Genomic DNA, 20467 nt, shown 5'->3' with positions numbered 1-20467 from the left:
TAAAACTTACTTATTTTTGACAGAAAGGAAAGAAGTATACAATTTTTGTTAATATCAGATTCTTTTTTAATTGAAGTATAGTTGATTTACAATGTTAATTACTGCTGTATAACAAAGTGATTCAGTTATGCATATATATACAGTCCTTTTTAATATATTATTTTCCATTATGACTTATATAAATTCAGTTCAGTTCAGTCACTCAGTCGTGTCCGACTCGTTGCGACCCCATGTACTGCAGCACGCCAGGCCTCCCTGTCCATCACCAACTCCCGGAATTATCATCAGTTCAGTTTAGTTGTTCAGTCATGTCTGACTCTTTGTGACCCCATGAATTGCAGCACGCCAGGCCTCCCTGTCCATCACCAACTCCCAGAGTTCACTCAGACTCACATCCATCGAACTGGTGATGCCATCCAGCCATCTCATCCTCTGTTGTCCCCTTCTCCTCCTGCCCTCAATCCCTCCCAGCATCAGAATCTTTTCCAATGAGTCAACTCTTCGCATGAGGTGGCCAAAGTACTGGAGTTCCAGCTTTAGCATCATTCCTTCCAAAGAACACCCAGGACTGATCTCCTTTAGAATGGACTGGGTGGATCTCCTTGCAGTCCAAGGGACTCTCAAGAGTCTTCTCCAACACCACAGTTCAAAAGCATCAATTCTTTGGTGCTCAGCTTTCTTCACTGTCCAACTCTCAGATCCAGACATGACTACTGGAAAAACCATAGCCTTGACTAGACAGACTTTTGTTGGCAAAGTAGTGTCTCTGCTTTTGAATATGCTATCTAGGTTGGAATGATGCTAAAGCTGAAACTCCAGTACTTTGGCCACCTCATGCGAAGAGCTGACTCATTGGAAAAGACTCTGATGCTGGGAGGGATTGGGGGCAGGAAGAGAAGGGGACGACAGAGGATGAGATGGCTGGATGGCATCACTGACTCGATGGACGTGAGTCTGCGTGAACTCCGGGAGGTGGTGATGGACAGGGAGGCCTGGTGTGCTGTGATTCATGGGGTAGCAAAGAGTCAGACACGACTGAGCAACTGAACTGAACTGAACTGATCTAGTTTGGTCAGAACTTTCCTTCCAAGGAGTAAGCGTCTTTTAATTTCATGGCTGCAATCACCATCTGCAGTGATTTTGGAGCCCCCCAAAATAAAGTCTGACACTGTTTCCACTGTTTCCCCATCTATTTCCATGAAGTGATGGGACCAGATGCCATGATCTTCGTTTTCTGAATGTTGAGCTTTAAGCCAACTTTTACACTCTCCTCTTTCACCTTCAAGAGGCTTTTTAGTTCTTCTTTATTTTCTGCCATAAGGGTGGTGTCATCTGCATATCTGAGGTTATTGATATTTCTCCCGGCAATCTTGATGCCAGCTTGTGCTTCTTCCAGCCCAGCATTTCTCATGATGTACTCATAGGCTATTGAATATAGCTTGCTGTGCTATACAGCAGGACCTTGTTGTTTATTTCCATTCTATACATAAAAAGCTTACATCTCCTAATCCTACCACTTTATCCTTTCCCCAATCCTCTTCTCAGCAGCCACAAGTTGGTCCTGTATGTCCATGATTCTGTTTCTGTTTCACAGATAGGTTCATTTGTGTCATATTTTAGATTCTTCATATAAGTGATACCATATGGTATGTCTTTTTCTGACTTACTTCACTTAGTACGATAATCTCTAGTTGCATCCACATTGCTGCAAATGGCACGAGATTTTTCTTTTTTATGGATGAGTAGTATTCCACTGTATGTATGTACCACGTCTTTTTTATCCATTTAGTCAGTGGACATTTAGGTGGTTTCCATGTCTTGCCTATTGTGAATAGTGCTGCTTTGAACACAGGGGTGCATATATCTTTGTGAATTAGAGTTTTATTTGGATATACACCCAGAAGTGGGATTGCTGGGTCACATAGTAGTTCTATCTTTAGTTTTATGAGAACTCTCTACATTGTTTTCCACCATGGCTGCATCAACTTACATTTCCACCAACAATGGAGAAGGGTTCCCTTTTCTCCACACCCTCACCGGCATTTGTTACTTACAGACTTTTTAAAGATGAAGTAATACCTCAACATCACTCTGCTTGGCCTTTCTCTAATCATTAGTGATGTTGAGCATCTTTTCATGTATCTACCAGCCATCCATATAAAATCAGACTCTTAACAACATCTTCATGTAAAAGTCAAACAAATATCCAAAGAATATTAAATTTCTTTTAAATTATTAACTTTCTTGGATTACTCTCATTATCATCAGCTCCATATATTGGAATTAACTTTGTCATAGCTCAGTATACCAGGTTCTTTATCACTGGAGGAATCAGTGACAGAACACATCTCCAGGAAATAACACTTTAATTACTACAGTGAATCTCACTGAAGTTCAAAATAAGCATTACCCAAGGTTTATATAACAGAACTGAGAAAAGACCTTTCAATTGTAAAAGTTTCTGTAAGATCAGTTTTCTGAGTTATTTTCAAGATAACTTATTTAAAACATGAAAAGTAACCCTTTCATGGCTAGCTAGGACAACACTGTGAAGGGCCCTCTCTTGGATGAAGGATGCTCCCATGCTTAAGTCCTGACTTTTCTCTTGGGAAGAGGTTCCTTGTCCACTGTTCTTTGTGATCCCTGGCCCCAGTCTGTAGGGTTCTTCCTTTTTCTCCTCTTTGGCTGTCTCTGAAGTGGGTATTGGGGAACACACTCTTCTTACAAGTGCACAACTTTCCCAGCCCTCATTCTGCTCATTGGGCTTCCCTGATACTTTAGTTGGTAAAGAAAGAATCCACCTACAATGCAAGAGACCCTGGTTCAATTCCTGGTTTGGGAAGATCCACTGGAGAAGAGATAAGCTACCCACTCCAGTGTTCTTGGGCTTCCCTGGTGGCTCAGCTGGTAAAGAATTCACCTGCAATGTGGGAGACATGGGTTCAGTCCCTGGTTTGGGAAGATCCTCTGCAGAAGGGAAAGGCTACCCACTCCAGTATTCTGGCCTAGAGAATTCCATGGACTATACAGTCCATGGGGTTGCAGAGAGTCCACCACTTTCACTTTCATTATTCTACACATGATGGGTAGGTGTCCAATACTCAGTTACAGGATATTTAAATACAGCCTCATGATATATTTGACAGCAAACTCTCAAAATGTAAGAGATTTCTCATGCATTCCATTCCAGAAAGTTCCATGTGCCAGAGATCATTTTAAGAACATGTTTTTCACATAAATTGTGCTTCTTTGGGTTTTTTTTTGGTCCTCATATCTCTAGCTTTAAACTAGATTACCCTAGAGCTGGTGAGCTATTCCAGAAACATTGTGCCCCTCTTCTTATAATGCTATGCCCTTATTCTTATTTTTGCTTTGAGGCTTCTTAATTCACTTTGATATTGTAACTTTACCTTTAGAGGTGAAGGTCATACTCTTAATTTGATCTATTCCAAAAGACTGAGTTTTAATGGATCTTAAGACTTTCTCATATTTATCTCTTACATTTTCAGTATAAAAGAAATCAGCTATGCTGACTCTATGTTGTACCACATTTCTGAGTTCTATTTAATCTCTTTTCATTTCCACTTTCAAATTAACCAATTAGTTTAACTAGCTCATATCTCTCTAATTCCTTGTCAAATATACCCAATTGCTTTTAGCTCAGCAGTACCTATAGGTGGCGATAGTGGTAAAGACCCCTACCCCACCCCCTACCCCTGGCTGCTTGTCAGTGCAAGAGACATGAGACACAGGTTCAATCCCTTGGTCTGTTCCCTTGAAGAAGGAAATGGCAACCCACTCCAGTCTTCTTGCCTGGAAAATCCCACGGACAGAGGAACCTGGCAGGCTATAGTCCACAGGGTTACAGAGTCAGACACAACTTAGCACGCATGCACCAAGTTACTACAGGTTACTATTTATGAGTTACTTTTCATTTTTCCATTTTCTAGTAACGTTTCCTTTTAACTCCTGAGCCAGCAGCTAAGCGGCTGCTACTGCTAAGTCGCTTAAGTCATATCTGACTCTGTGCGACCCCATAGATGGCAGTTCACCAGGCTCCTCCATCCCTGGGATTCTCCAGGCAAGAATACTGGAGTGGGTTGCCATTGCCTTCTCCCAGAAGCTAAGTTAGTGCCATATATTTCATATTGGTATGAAATACCATACTTTTATTACTACATGAATTAGACTATGCCTAGATTTCAGAACCAGGATGAGCTGTAAATCAAATTAGATGTGTTGGTGTTTTCACCTCAGGGAATAGTTCACAGAAATTTTTGGTGTGGTTTGGGATTTGTGGGTTGGGTGGCAGTCATTTCCTTACTCAGTATTTAAATTTTAGTGGACTTAAGGACTGAGGATTGGTTAAGGACTGAAGATTAGAGCAAAAATAGTTTCACTTAGTCACAGTTATGCTATGCTATGCTATGCTAAGTTGCTTCAGTCTTGTCCAACTCTAGGTGACCCCGTAGATGACAGTCCACCAGGCTCCGTTGTCCCTGGGATTCTCCAGGCAAGAACACTGGAGTGGGTTGCCATTTCCTTCTCCAATGCATGAAAGTGAAAAGTGAAAGTGAAGTCACTGAGTCATGTCCAACTCTCAGTGACCCCATGGACTGCAGCCTACCAGCCTCCTCCATCCATGGGATTTTCCAGACAAGAGTACTGGAGTGGGGTGCCATTGGCAGATCTCAAATAATAAAAATTTAAAGATACACAGAGCATGTTTTATGTCTCTTATCGTCCCCTAATTAGTAGAAAAGAAACTCCTTCAAGTCAAACCATGGTGAATTTTAAGAATTAACACAGGATTTTTAATATGATCCCTCTCTAAAATCACATTAAAACACTGGTAATCAAATAAAATACATAAATAGTGGGAGCAGAGGTAGGCAACATCACAGCAGTGGACTGGAGATATCCATACCTTTTGGGGAGATAGTATGCAGATTGAAGAGTGGAGACCCTACTTGAGAAAACTAGAATAGAAAAACTAAGTACTTCAAGAGGAAAATCTTTCTGGTGAGAATTAGACCTGAGATGCCCTATATATTTTCAGAATTTAGAGTCAACTGGTGTTACAGAAGCTAGAAGTGGTAGATGGGCTTAAAACAGGGAAAATGCTTCAAAGTTTACAAATGGAGAGCTTATACCTTCAAGTACCCTCTGCTACTCCACATGGCTAACTAATTACTACCTTTCCCACCTCCCAACCAAAGCAGGAAAAGGTTAATGACAAGAATCCACTGACTGAAGAACACAAAGAACAATGGAGAAGGCTGAACAAAAGGCTGAAATGGCATTAAATGAAAGCCTGCTCTCTTACTCTTGCTTCCCAGACTGTTAGCAGCCAAGTATACACTTCAGGCAAAATATTAAAGGGTTTTCTATAGAGATGACCAACATAACACAAAAAGACCCAGAAACTGATACACTCTTTCAAAACCCAACTGCTCTACAGTGAATTCTACCAGTAGATAAATCTTTTCCAGGTATGCAGAGTTTTTTCCTTTTAATCATAACTTTAATATTTCACTGTTAAATATAAATGGACACACAGGAACAATCAAATTGACAAGAGCTTCTAATTAAAAATAAGTCAGAGGAAACTGAGACTATATAAAAGGAACAGGAAAAGAAAGATTATGAGCAACAATACCTCTAATATCCTCAAAGGGATAAGAAAGGATATTATATCCATGGAACAAAAATATAATACAACTTTTTATAGGAGGTTTAGAGAATGAAAATTGAACTTGAATATTAAAAATTATAGAAATTACTAAAATAAAATGGAGGCAAATTAGAAACATGAGCAAGAAAGCCAAAAATGGAAAATATAAAATAAATTATAAAAAATTATAGTAGAACTATCATAAAGAAATAATGAGGTAAAGTGTGGGAGGAATTAAAGAAATAACAAAATATCTCACTGTTCAGTTTAGTTCAGTTGCTCAGTTGTGTCCAACTCTTTGTGACCCCATGAATCGCAGCACACCAGGCCTCCCTGTCCATCACTAACTCCCGGAGTTCACTCAAACTCATGTCCATAGAGTCGGTGATGTCATCCGGCCATCTAATCCTCTGCCGTCCCCTTCTCCTCCTGCCCCCAATCCCTCCCAGCATCACAGTCTTTTCCAATGAGTCAACTCTTCGCATGAGGTGGCCAAAGTACTGGAGTTTCAGCTTTAGCATCAGTCCTTCCAATGAACACCCAGGACTGATCTCTTTTAGAATGGACTGGTTGGCTCTCCTTGCAGTCCAAGGGACTCTCAAGAGTCTTCTCCAACACCACAGCTGAAAAGCATCAATTCTTCGATGCTCAGCTTTCTTCACAGTCCAACTCTCACATCCATACATGATGCTGACAGGGACCATTTCTGCCTGTCTGCCACAATGAACAGAAAAACAACCTCCCCCAGGACATATTATATGACATTTCAGAACATTATTAATTAAGTGGAAAAATAAAACCTTCATGGATAGAAATATGTAAACCACAAAAGATCAAAAGTAATGTTTTCAGACTTCTTAGCAGAATTCCTGAAAACTAAAAGACAATGCACCCAAAATTCTGAAGAAAAACTAGTTCCATCATAGGATTCTATACCCAGCCAAACCACTCAAACCCAAGGTTAAAATAAACAGAATGACAGGTACCTTTTCACTACCTTTCTTCTTAGAAAACTTTTGAAGGATGTACTCTATTAAGAAGTAGAACAAACCTAGAAATGAATAAACAGGATGCATGAAACAAAGGATCAACTCTGGATAATGCAAGAAAGTTTGGGACAATGTGTGAAAAATGAAAGCATTCTGGATGAATTTGTAATAAATACATAGAAAAGAAAAAATTTTGCAATGTACTAAACAAAGCCTTGTTTCACTAACTGGAATTGACTGTTTGACAGTATATTTCAGTAAGGTCAGTTACTTCAGCAATAAACATAAATACTGAGTACTGACTTAACCAGAGTATATATATTGGCAATATAGAGAAGAAATGTGCAAGGGGACATGCGTTCTGGCTAAACCCTAATAAATCACAGGAATAAATCAACAAATGACATCTGAATGTCTAAATCCACAAACCACAATGTGAACATGACATCTAGAAATATTAATATAAATACCTGAACAAATAGCTAATAGAGATGAATATTTTTGCTTCTGGGTAGTGGGACTCAGGTATAAAAAGAGATCAATTAGACTGGTATCTTTTTCACTTTCAGCCATTTAGAACCATTTAACTTTTAAGCACATATTTAAAATAAAATATGAGGAAAAGTAAAAAACAAGCAAAGAAACAAAATCCATACTTTTGCTATTTAAGAGTTTTAGATTTCTTTTACAATAGCCACTTAACAAACTAGTTTCATTTCTGCACTAGAATTTTGTCAGAAAAATAGCACATATACTAAAGCGGCCATTTATAATTTTAAGCACAAAGGCAATGATACTCATCACAGGAAGAGTGGATCTATTTTTGATGAGCTTAAATAAGTTGCTAATTTGTGCCAGGAGCAACGATATGGGCACTGACAATCATAAATATTGATGTCCCAAGAGACCAGGCAGCAGCCTCAGAATGAAAATCACTGGGACTAATAAGAAATAACACTGATAACTTAACATGGAGAAAATGAAGCAAAAGGTTTCAACTAAAGAGTTGACTCTGAACATCAGCATATCCACATCATCTTAGACAGTTGGATATCAATTTCAAAAACTCTCTGTCTTTCTGGAATGGACTCCAGTCCTTCAGTCCTGTTAGAAAGTCACACTAAATTTCAGAAACAGAACAGAAGTCAAAGTTCCTTCTTTTACTTTTCTAAGCTCCAAACACTAATGCCAACCTTATTTTTTCTTCCCTGAAGATTCATCTCTTTTATATATGACATACTCTTCAAATACTGCCTATCAAAGGTACAATCTGCCTATAACCTATTAGGCTGTGGTCTTACTTTGTGACTGACAACTAGGTCAACCACCTTCGAAGGCAATGCTGACATCTACGTTAAACATAAACATACAGTTGTGAGAGAAGGGCAGCACCACAAACTGTAAACACTGTAAAACCATCTTTTTGTCTGGACACTTCCATCTGTACACAAGGGAATACTTAGATCCTTACTTCTCTCTCTCAGTCCCCGCCTTCAAGGAAATGGCAGAATCACCAGCAAAAAGAAATATAATCCATTCAAGAAGGTATTTAAGCAAAAACAATGTTTCTCAATTTTCAACATTATTAGACTTTGTAGCAGAGAAAGAATGTGGGCCTTCAGAGTAGCTTTGGGGGCCAGCCTGATGTAAGCTTCTAAAATCAGTGTCCTGAACTTGCATTTTGTCTTTTAAAGTTAGGGACATTTAATTGCATGACATGCACCATTAATGTATCCCTTTTCTATTTAATTTTTTAAATAATTTATATTATTCACCAGTAAAACGACACACCCAACTTTCTCTTAACACTTTCTAGAAAGCTTGATAACTCATTAAGGGTCCTGTTAATACTATTATTACCCTGCAGCTGATACAGCAGTCTTCCCTTCTCCATGGCTTTGCTTTCTGAGGTTTCAGTTACCCATGCTCAAACATGGTCCAAAAATATTAAACAGAAAACTCCAGAAACAAACAATTCATAAGTTTTAAACTATACACCATGCTGGGTAGTGTAGTGAAATATTGCCCTGCCCTGCTCTATCCAGTCCAAGATGTGAATCATGCCTTTGTCCAGCTTGTCCTGCCCTCAGTCACTTAGTATCAGTTATCAGTTTGACTGTTTTGGTATCACAGTGCTTGTGTTTAAGTCATCCTTCTTTTAGTTAATGGCCCAAAGCATAAGAGTAGTGATACTAGCAATTCAGAAATGCCATAGAGAAGCTGTAAAGTGCTTCCTTTAAGTAAAAAAGGAGAAAATTCTCAACTTAAGGGGAAAAAAAAGTCATATGCTAAGGTTGCTAAGATCTAGAGTAAAACCCAATCTTCTATCTGTGAAATTATGAAGAAGGAAAAAGGAATTTGTGCTAGTTTTGCTGTTGTACCTGAAGCTGCAAAAGTTATAGCCATAATGTGTATTAAGTGCTTAGTTAAGACAGAAAAGGCATTTTTTAAAAGAGAGGATATTTTTTAAAGAGAATCATTCACATAATGTTTATTACAGTATACTATAATTGCTCTATTTTATTATTAGTTTTGCTACTAACGTCTTACTGTGTCTACTGTATAAATTAAACCTTATCATAGGTATGTATGTATTGGAAAAAACATAGTATATATAGGGTTTGGTTCCATCCAGACTTTCAGGCATTCACTGATGTCTTGGAACTTATCCCTCAGGGATAAGTGGGGACCACTGTACTAAAAATGGCTCTGGAGGGACTAAAGGAGCACAGGCGAGCAAGCACAGATGCTGGTCCTAGCCAGGACCTGAAGTCCTGAAACTCTAGGATACTGGGAAAAACACAGATTTAGAACTCAAAAATATTGTGTTCTAACTCAGCCACTTGCTTGACACATGACCTTTGGAAGTGTCTCATGTCTCTGATCTTCAACTTCCTCTCAGACACCAAGGCTAACTCAGGTGCAGGACTAAGTGAGTCTTAAATGAGATAATGTACCGGAAGCACACCATAAGGGAGGCTGGTGATGGTGGTGAGGGATGGTCCTCTTCTGTGTTGGGTCTACTTCTCCATCTCTCCAGCTTCCATTCTCCAGGGTTCCTGGGGTCCTGGTGCAGAACATAGATTCCCATCCACTGGGAAAGGCACCTGGAAAGATTTCTGTAGAAGAGTGGGTTGGACCATCACTCCTGGACAAGAGAAACCAGAACACACAGTAACATAAAATCAGGGAAAAAAACCTTTCTCAGGATACAAAGTGTGATCGAATAAAAGAGAAATAATTACACCTGCATGATATAATTTTAAACATTTATCAGCATCCCTATTTCATTAAATAGTAATTAAAGTCCTGCAAATTCTTCCTGGCTAATGGATATATTCAGAAAATAGAATGAAAAAGCTTTGAAAGAAGCCATGTGTTTAAAAAGATGAAAAGTGAGATTAAGGCAGGAGGGTTCCTCCATGGAAAAAAGTGTTGACATTTAAAACTGCAGGAGCGCAGTCCCAGAAAACCAGACAGTAGGCGACACAGGCAATGAAATTTAATAGCCAGCTCTCAACAGGTGGACAGGCTGAAGCTGTGATAAACTGTTTCAACTCTGATGTTTAGCGCAGGAACTGGAGCAGCATGCACCAACAGATGGAGCCATTCAAAAACTAGCTGCATGGAGATAAGAGAAAAAGCTGTGGAGATGGAAATGGGAGAGAAAAAGGCAGGGCAAAAGGTGGGTTTGAAACATAGCAAATGCCATCTCCAGATGACCTAAGATCCAAATGGGAAAACTGCAAATGGCTTTTTGGAGAAAAGTTAGCCTAATGTAAGAGTCAAGCAAAAAAAAAAAAAAAAGCACTCAATACTGTTCCTTACACCAAACTGTGGCCTACCTTCAGGTAAAATTCTGGACCAGGGCATTTTTAGTTTGTCTTTCTGCTGCAAAAGTTGGCTCTAGTCTATTTGTGGTTAGCTGCTGCTGCTGCTGCTAAGTCGCTTCAGTCGTGTCCGACTCTGTGCGACCCGATAGACGGCAGCCCACCAGGCTCCGCTGCCCCTGGGATTCTCCAGGCAAGAACACTGGAGTGGGTTGCCATTTCCTTCTCTAATGCATGAAAGTGAAAAGTGAAAGTGAAGTCGCTCAGTCGTGTCCGACTCTTAGCGACCCCATGGACTGCAGCCCACCACACAATCAGATTTTCCAAGCAAGGCCAAATTCTGCAGGCACCCTATTTGGAATACAAAGTGGACCCCCATCATAAAACATAATTGAAATAATGGGGCTGAAATCCTCGTTCTTGGTTTGCTTCATGATACACCTCTTTCTCACTTATAAATGCTTACTGTGGCCATTGCCGGTTCTTCCACTCTTTCCATGCCCTCATCTTACTGCCTCAGATTCTTTCCCCGCCTCAGCTTCGGATCTCTGGAAAGCCCCTCAGCCCTGGGTGTCTTTTACTTCAACACTAGTCTCCATTCGATCTGTGAGGTTCTCCCTGCACCGCACCCCCCTTCCCACACACACACACACACACACACACACACTGCGCAGGGGCGCACACACTGTCACAGGGACCGTCGAGTCTCTCCCTAGACCGCAAAGTCGCCGCCTCACAGGCCCAGAAGTCGAAAATGAGAAACCTGGGTGAAACACAGGTTAAGTAAACTCACAGCCTTGGGAGGAATATCACGTGACTTACCTCTAAGGTCAACGTTCCTGCCAGACCACTAGCCTGGTGTGAGCGTCTACAACCCGAGTCTTAAGCCACACACAGCACGAACATACTAGAAGCACGGACCTCTTAGTCTTCTAGGGCGCCTCACCTTTGCGTCCCATGCAGCCTTATGAAAGGACGAGCCATTCTCGCGCGACTTGTACCAAATTCTCAGGAAGGAAAACTTTCGCGAGACTTGGAACTTGCAGCGTGGTGGCAAGCGCAGCCGTTTGGGTAAGTGGTTCTCAGCCGCTAGGTCATGTCCGACTCTTTGTGACTCCCATGGACTGTAACCCACCAGGCGCCTCTGTCCATGGGATTCCCCAGGCAAGAATACTGGAATGGGTTGCCATTTCCTCCTCCAGGGGATCTTCCAGACACAGGGATTGAACCCGCGTCCCTTATGTCTCCTGCATTGGCAGACAAGTTCTTTACCACTAACACCACCTGGGAAGTCCTCGGGTAAGGACAACTGCCTTTAAATCTGCTGTGTGTGCATACGTGATCGGTTGTGTCATTTGTGTCTGACTTTCTGTGACACCGTGGACTGTAAGCTGCCAGGCTTCTCTGTCCATTGGATTCTCCAAGCAAGAATACTGGAGTGGGTTGCCATGCGCTCCTCCAGGGGATCTTCCCCACTCAGGAATGGAACCTGCATCTCCTCCAGATTGTTTACCGCTGAGCCACCTGGGAAATAAATCTACTAGGGAACTTTGTGTGTGTGTGTAATGTAGATTAAAAAGAAAAAAATGTAGCCTGCCGGGTCCCACTCCAGATGTACAAATCACATTCTTTGAGGTTGGGCAGGGAATATAAGAATGGCTGTGGTGGGGTGGAGTGCTTTGGGCTTAGACGGCAGGCAATTACTGTTTATTCAGCAAAAAGAGTAATTTCTGTTCTTAAGCAGATGTGATAATAAATATATAAGCTGAAGCTCCAGTACTTTGGACCCCTCATGTGAAGAGTTGACTCATTGGAAAAGACTCTGATGCTGGGAGGGATTGGAGGCAGGAGGAGAAGGGGACGACCCAGGATGAGATGGCTGGATGGCATCACTGACTCGATGGACGTGAATCTGAGTGAACTCTGGGAAATGGTGATGGACAGGGAGGCCTGCCTGCTGCGATTCATGGGGTCGCAAAGAGTCGGACATGACTGAGCGACTGAACTGAACTGAACTACATGTATCAGATCATGTTGTACACCTTAAACTTATGAAATGTTACATCTTAATTATGTGTCAAAGAGCTAAGATACTCTTTATACAATACAAACATGACCATATCTCTTTTCTGGTAAATCCTTGAGTGGTTTTCCATTGCTTTTAGGATTAGACTCCAAAAATCCATACCATGTCAGAATGTGGTGGTTAACATGGGGGCTTTGTACCTAAAGTTTTGGGTCAGCACTCTGCTCCGTCACTCACTACTGTTCGCCTTAGTTAATAAGGCTCACTGCCCTCATCTAATTTCTCTACATTGTGTATGTTTATGAGGACTGATTAAGATGTGTGAGGAGCACTTAGCAAAGTATCTGGCATGTAGCAAATGCTCTGTAAATGTTAACTGTAGTTATTTTTGGCCGCTAGAAGCACCTTTCTGATCCCAGCCTACCTTTCAACTCTCACCTGGCACTGCTGTTTACCTTGTGCTTGATATTCTGGCTATATTACTCTTCAGTCAGTTCTCCAATAACCTTTTTTCACTTTAGAACCTTCATATATGATTCTCCCCCTGAATAGAAACCCACCTCTTTTACCCAGTTAATATCTCCTCAGACTTAAGATTTAGCCTCCATTTTTCTTTCTTTGTTTCAGTCCTTGAGTCAGGGAGATCCTCTGGAATAGGAAATGGGAACCCACTCCAGTATTTTTGCCAGGAAAATTACATGGACAGAGAAGCCTGGTGGGCTACAGTCCAGGGGGTTGCAAAGAGTTGGACACCACTGAGCACACACACATTTCTTTGTGTGTGTGCTTTCCTGAGACCTAATAGAAATCATTGTTCCCCTTTACCAGGCTTGTGCAACCATCCTGCAGCTGCTGTGAGTGATGACCCTGTTCTCCAGGGAACTGACTTAAAGAAGTAGTTCTTAAATATTATTATAAATCACAATCACCTGGAGGGTTAGTGGACCTCCGAGTTCTGCACCCCATTTCCAGAGTTTCTGATTCAGTAGGTCTGAGGAGCTCCCTGAGAATTGACAGGTCTAACAAATTCCCAGGTGATGGATCATCACATCATGATGACCATGGATTGCCCTTTCCCTGAGCTAAATTCTCCTTGCCTGAGAGTTACAACAAACCCTGCCCATCTTTCCTCCATATCAGAGACTGTGACTCACTGACAGAGGGAAAAAAAAAAAAGGTTTCCTGACAACACGGTGCAACCATCTCTGGGGTATTTAACTCATCCTCCACAGTCCCTGTGGGATCAAGCCGAGGCCTCTGCTTTGCTCAGCTCCTTTCTTTGCCCCACCCTGCTCCCCCCACTTTGATTTTCACTTCCATTTTCCCCAGAGCACTTCTTCAATAAACCACGTACGCAAGAATCTTGTCTCGGCCTCCGTTTCTGAGGAGCGCAAATGAAAACACACATACGCAGAAATGCACTGTGGAAATACAGGTGAGTATAAAGAGCAAAATTGATAAGAAAGGAATGCGAATTTCCTCAGAAGAGGATTTGCCAGAGCTTTCTGAGATGAAGTATATTTTCTCTTGAAAGCCTGAGCATAGGAAAGGATGCATCCCATAAAAATCTTAAAAGTTTATCAGCATCATTTTTAACAAGCCTCAAAAGCCCAGTTGTACCTGAGGCCCGTGAGTACTCAGATTTGCCCTATCTCTGAGGCACTAGGTTGTCATTTCATATAATGAGACGATCTGTACTTTCCAGGACCTAAAACAGGGAGGCTCTATAAATTCTGCACCAGGCAGAGTGTGGAAGTAGCTTTTAATGGCCCCAACAACTACCATTTCACTGTCTGGGATCTGCCGATATGAGATAATGTTGATAAACTGCACTGCTTTCTGCCAGCAATAAAACGAGAGAGCAAACAGAGTTTAAGGGCCGCAGCTAACTTTCTGTTACAAGCAAGGCCAGAGAGCAGGGAAGTGGATGGCTGAGGAGGCCTCAGTGTCTGCTGTTTAGAAATGGGCTCTGTGGTCCCACAGGGCCAACACTCTGGAATCCGTGTCATCTTTGTAAATCAGAATAAATGGGCTCAGCCATCTTCCTTGAGCAGGTGTCAGTGCCCTCCTTCCCAGGCTGGCATGCCTACAGTAGAGGCTGCAACCATCTGGATTGCTGTCAGGAAATCACGGTGATGCTGAGTCTGGACCACAGGGCAATTAGCAGGGCTCTCCACAGGAGCTTTGTGTATGCTGGAGTCCTCCTAACCAGTCCATTCCTCATGCCTGGCGTGACAGTATCCACGTGGCTATAATAATAATGAGAACATGGACTGAGCAGGCCATCTGGTAGGTTGGTAAAAATAACAAGAAGCTCTCTGCATGGGGAACAGCCCTGATCACAAGTCATAAGAGATGGAGTTTACGGGAGAATGGATACATGTATATGTATGGCTGAGTCCCTGTGCTGTCCACCTGAAACTATCATGACATTATTAATCAGCCATACACCAATATAAAATAAAAAGCTTAAGCTTTTTTTTAATAATCGAAAATAAAAATCGTTTTAAAACAGAGAGAGAGATGTACCTGGTGCTGAGTGTAGATGGATGTATCTCCAGATTTATACATTTTTAACAATAGGGGGCGTAAGGTGTCTATGTTGTCTGTGGTTTTTAGTTTGCTTGCTAAAACCCTGATCCCTTTCCTGGTTTCACCAGTTAATTCTACCAGCAAGATTTGCAGCTGGGTGCTGTTAACCCGTACCTTTACTAGTCCTTGAATAAGTTCAATAAAGATACCTCTGGCTGACAAAATCACAAGAGATTTCATGGCTATGATAGTTTCCACAGTACTGTGAGAGAGAGTGAAGGCAGGACTCAAGTTTATCTTTCCATAAAGATCCTGAGCAAAGGTACAAGGAAAGGAAATGCCCTTTCCCTTCTTCTGAAGCATTTCACAATTCCTTCCCAATTTCATTGTTTTCTGAAAATAAGAATAACCTTCATGTTCTGCATGACAACTGGAGGAGAGACTTTCATCTGGAAGTTGATGGAACCCAACTTTTCACTGCAGCCTTTCCTCTCAAAGATACTTGTTCAGAGGGATTTCCTGCTTCTATCTTTTAAGTGCAACATCTATAGCATCAAATACTTCAAATTATGTTAATCTTACATCAACATTGGGCAAAAGAAACATACACAATGGAAACACACACACAATGGAAACACACACACACACACAATGGAAATGTTATCACTGGCTCAGGGATGTAGAGTAGAACGTAGTTACTTACTAAGTCCTGGAGACTTCTGACCGCTACTTGAATATTGAATTCAGAAAATCCTCAGGAAACATGCAAGAAGGCATAAGAGGCCCATCTCAAAAAAAAGTTTCATATGTAATAAGTGTCTCTTATTTTAACCTGTTAACAGCTGATATGGAATAGAATCTTGGGAAAAGATACATAATATGAAAAACAGTTGTTCTTCTCTTTTCATGTTATTATGTAAATAACCAATAATTTTTGTAAAGGATGTAACATTTAATATCATGGGATCAAGCTCTAATTACGGCTCCATCAAGCATATCAAGTTTACTGAGATCTGTTTAAAAAAAAATCTACTAAAGTCTTTTTGTAAAAGATAGTTTTGTTCCAAGACTACTTTGTGACCCGGAGGAAAAAAAAATAGAAGCTTCTCATCTTAAACTGTAGTTGTTTTCCTTCCCCACCAACCTCTTCAGAAATCAAACCCCAATCTTTTTTTTCTAGCTGGCAGGACAGAGACCCCAGAGATAGCATGGCAAGTCTGAGTATCTTTCTGGTTCTCAGAGGCAGATATATAAGCAGAGCTGGAATGCTCATCTATGAGGATGCTGAGGAGGATCCATAAAGCTCATGTCTGGAGTGAGTTACTGAGAATGTTATCCCCTCAAGTAGACCACTCTGTCTTTCCAGGTGGCGCTAGTGGTGAAGAACCTGTCTGCCAAAGCAGGAGACATAAGAGACTCAAGTTCGATCCCTGGGTCAGATTTATCCCCTGGAGGAGGGCATGGCAACCCACTCCAGTATTCTTGCCTGGAGAATCCCATGGACAGAGGAGCCTGGCAGGTTGCAGTCCATAGGGTTGCACAGAGTCGGACACGACTGAAGCGACTTAGCAGGCATGCAGACAACTCTGACCCTATGATCTTACTAAAGACAAGGCTGTCGGCACCAACTCTCAACCTGTCTCTCTCCTCCTGTTTTATTTTTTCTACTCTTTGGATCCTTATATTCATGTCTTTACTTCATATTGTAGGTAACTTTTTCTCAGGGCACTCTCTCAGTGCCCTGGTTATGATTAAAATGTTTACTATGTTTATATAGTAATTTTCTATCATCATTTAATGCAGTTTATAGAGGTTGACTTGTGTTTTATATATAGTATAAATGTTATATATTTGCTATCAGCCCAACAAATTACATTCTAATTTTAAAAATTTACGCACAGCAATGCAGAATAATAAACAATCATTTCCTGCCCTCTAAATGGGAAGTGGAGTCATTATATAAAGTCATGCAAAAAAAATGGGAGGCTTCTAGAATGTCAAAGATTTTCTCTAAGTGACTTCCCTGGAACAAGTATGCCATGTACAAGAATATGTACTTTCCTTTGAGGAGTCCAGTTTGGTTATTTTTCTCTAAATGATTTTTTTTTCATGTTCTTTTTATCCTAAGGAAGTGCTTTTCTTTTCAGAAATGGCTCTTTGTCTAAGGAGAAACACTTTCCTTCCCATGTCTGTTAATGGAAGATCTTGCCATCAGCTTGGAAACCGCCAAGCAGGTGGTGATTTGTGGAGGGCAAGGTAAATGTTCGTCATCCACATCCCTTCCCTGCCTCCAAGTGGGGCTAGTGGAAAAGACCTGCCATTGTTTTCATCATTTGCAAGGTTCTCTTTATTGGAAAATAGAGAGCTGGTAGGATTTGTGTTGGAGGTGATTCTTCTTTCTTGAGAGGATGATAGCATGCCTAAAATTATGGAAGCATAAAAGCTGCAGGTTTTCTATAATGGGCACTGCTCAGTATTATTAATAACTGTGCACAAGGCACTTTTATGTTGGCAAGTGGCTTCAATCATTTTTATCACGTAATAGCTGCAGAGGTTCAGTGAGCTCTTCAATCTCTTCACAAGATTGGGTTCCAGGAACATGTAGGGTTTTAAGGCTGGAAGGAAATTCCCAGGGCTCATTCAAGAAATATTTTTGAATTATTAATTCAAGAAATGTTTTATATGCACACGCACACACCCACACACTCATGCATCAGTATTTACCAGGAGGGTTATGCCAGTGAAGTAAATGCACTCCCTGCATTGTCTAATTTAATCCTTACAATAACCTTATGAGGAAAATACCATTACTACACCATTTTCACAGATGAGAAAAATGAAGTTTAAAGAAGTTAAGAAAGGGACTTTCCTGGTGGTCCAGTGGCTAAGACTCTGTGATCCCAATGCAGGGGGTCCGGGTTTGATCCCTGGTCGGGGAACTAGATCCCACATATTGCAACTAAAGATCCTGCATGCTGCCACTAACAGCTGCTGCTGCCAAATAAATAAATTTAAAAAAAGAAGGGCTCTATTGCAAAGATAATAAGTAGCAGAGCCTGGACTCAAATCTAGGTGTCTTATTTCAAACCTCACAGTCTTACACTAAATCTGTCCAGAGACTGTATACGACAGCCCAGAGGGTGCTCTGTGCCCTACCACACAACCCCTCGCCCGTATGATCCTTGACCCAGACCCTAGAGACTCCCCTAGGGTAGGAAACAGAAACACCCTTTTGTCAACTTTAGCTACAGATAACGACCCACAAATCCTCTCCAGGCCGCTCTCCCGGCCACTGCATGCTCGGTCAGACAGAGACTATGCATTCCAGAAAATAAAAATCAAAAGGAAAGAAAGAAATAAATCAAGACAAATCAATAAATTAGAAAACCAAAAGAAGACAAACTGAGTATTTAATTCAAGAGCTGGTCTTGGGAAACACTGATAAACAGACAAATCTCTTACAGTGTTGAAGAAGAAGAAATTATTAGGAGAGAGAAATAGGATATAGCCCAGATTCAGAGGGGATTAAGCAGCTAATTATATATTTAAAAAGCTATGTGTAACTCATTAATGCCTTTTAAAAATCTCACCGAAATAGTTGGTATCTGGGCTAATACAAATTGAATATAAAAAAAGACAGAAGAGGCAAAGAGCCTTGAAAGGCAAACACATATGGGAGAAGCGGAAAGGGATTTCAAAGAATTAAGGGTTCAGGAAGCATTAGATTGTCACTAATTTTACTGGCAAATTTTATGATGCTTTAAAAATATAATACATTCTTGAGACTTCCCTGGTCGTCCAGTGGTTAAGACTCTTGCTCCCAATGCAGGGGGCACAGACTGAATCCATAATCAGGGGAGTAAGATCCCACATGTTGTGTAGGATGGGCAATAAAATTAATAAAATGTAACACATTCTTAATTTGTGTGTTTCTTTGAGTGTGCCTATGTGTATGTGTTTGCATCACTGTTGAGTACTTATTACTTGACACAAACCCTGGTAAGTACTTGGTACCAACTATTATTTAACATTCACAATCTTATGATGTAGGTACCATTCTTATTCCTTTTCTTACAAATGGGGAATACTAGTAAGTAATGAAACTGGATTTCTAACCCAAATAGTTCACACTTCAGGGCTTAGATTCTCTTTTTTAAATTTTATTGAGGTATCCCTGGCATATAAAGGTGTATTACATGATTTATATATGTGTATATTGCAAAATGATTGCCAAAATAAGTTTAGTTAACATCCATCACCACTTATAGTTACAAGTTTTTTTCCTGTTACAAGAATTTTTTAAGATCTACTCTGTTAGCAACTTTTAAATATACAGTATTGGAGAAGGCAGTGGCACCCCACTCCAGTACTCTTGCCTGGAAAATCCCATGGATGGAGGAGCCTGGTGGGCTGCAGTCCATGGGGTCGCTGAGGGTCAGACATGACTGAGCGACTTCCCTTTCACTTTTCACTTTCATGCATTGGAGAAGGAAATGGCAACCCACTCCAGTGTTCTTGCCTGGAGAATCCCAGGGATGGGGGAGCCTGGTGGGCTGCCGTCTATGGGATCACACAGAGTCGGACATGACTGAAGTGGCTTAGCAGCAGCAGCCGCAGCAGCAGCATTGTTAACTAAAGTCACTATACTGTATGTTACATCCCGAGGACTTAATTATCGTATAACTGGAAGTTTAAACCTTTTGGCCATTTTTTACCCATTTTGTCTCCCCCTACTTCATACATCTGGTAACCACCCATATCATCTCTAAATCTATCAGTTTGGGTGTTTATTAGATTCCACATATATGTGAGATCACATAATATTTTTCCTTATTGGTCTGAGTTATTCCATTTCAAATAATGCCTTCAAAGTCTATTCATATTGTTGCAAATGACAGGACTTTTGTTTTCTTCTAGTGGCTGAATAATATTCCACGTTTTCTTTATCCATTCATTTGTTGCGTACTTTAGGTTTTATCCATGTCTTGGCTATTGTAAATACTGCTGCAATAAACATAGGGGTGCAGATATCATTTCAAGATAGTGACTTCTATTCCTTCAGATAAATATTATTAGAAGAAGTGGGTTTGTTGAATCATGTGGTAACTCTATTTTTATTTTTGAGGGGAAACTTCAAACTATTTTTTATCACGGCTGCACCAATTTATGTTCCCAACAATAGTGCCCAAGTGTTCCCCTTTCCCCTCATCCTTGACAACACTTGTTATTTCTTGTCTTTCTCCTAATAGCCATTCTAACAGGTGACAGCTTATTGTGGTTTTGATTTGCAATTCCCTAATGATTGTTGTTGTTGGGTTGCTAAGTTGTGTCCGACTCTTCTGCAACCCCATGGACTGGACTCCAGGGATGCCAGGCTCCTTCTGTTCATGGGATTTCCCAAGCATGGATACTGGAG

Source organism: Capricornis sumatraensis, chromosome 10 (genome assembly GCF_032405125.1).
Source record: "Capricornis sumatraensis isolate serow.1 chromosome 10, serow.2, whole genome shotgun sequence".
NCBI classification, from domain to species: Eukaryota; Metazoa; Chordata; class Mammalia; order Artiodactyla; family Bovidae; genus Capricornis; species Capricornis sumatraensis.
Note: the sequence above shows the minus strand (reverse complement) of the source record.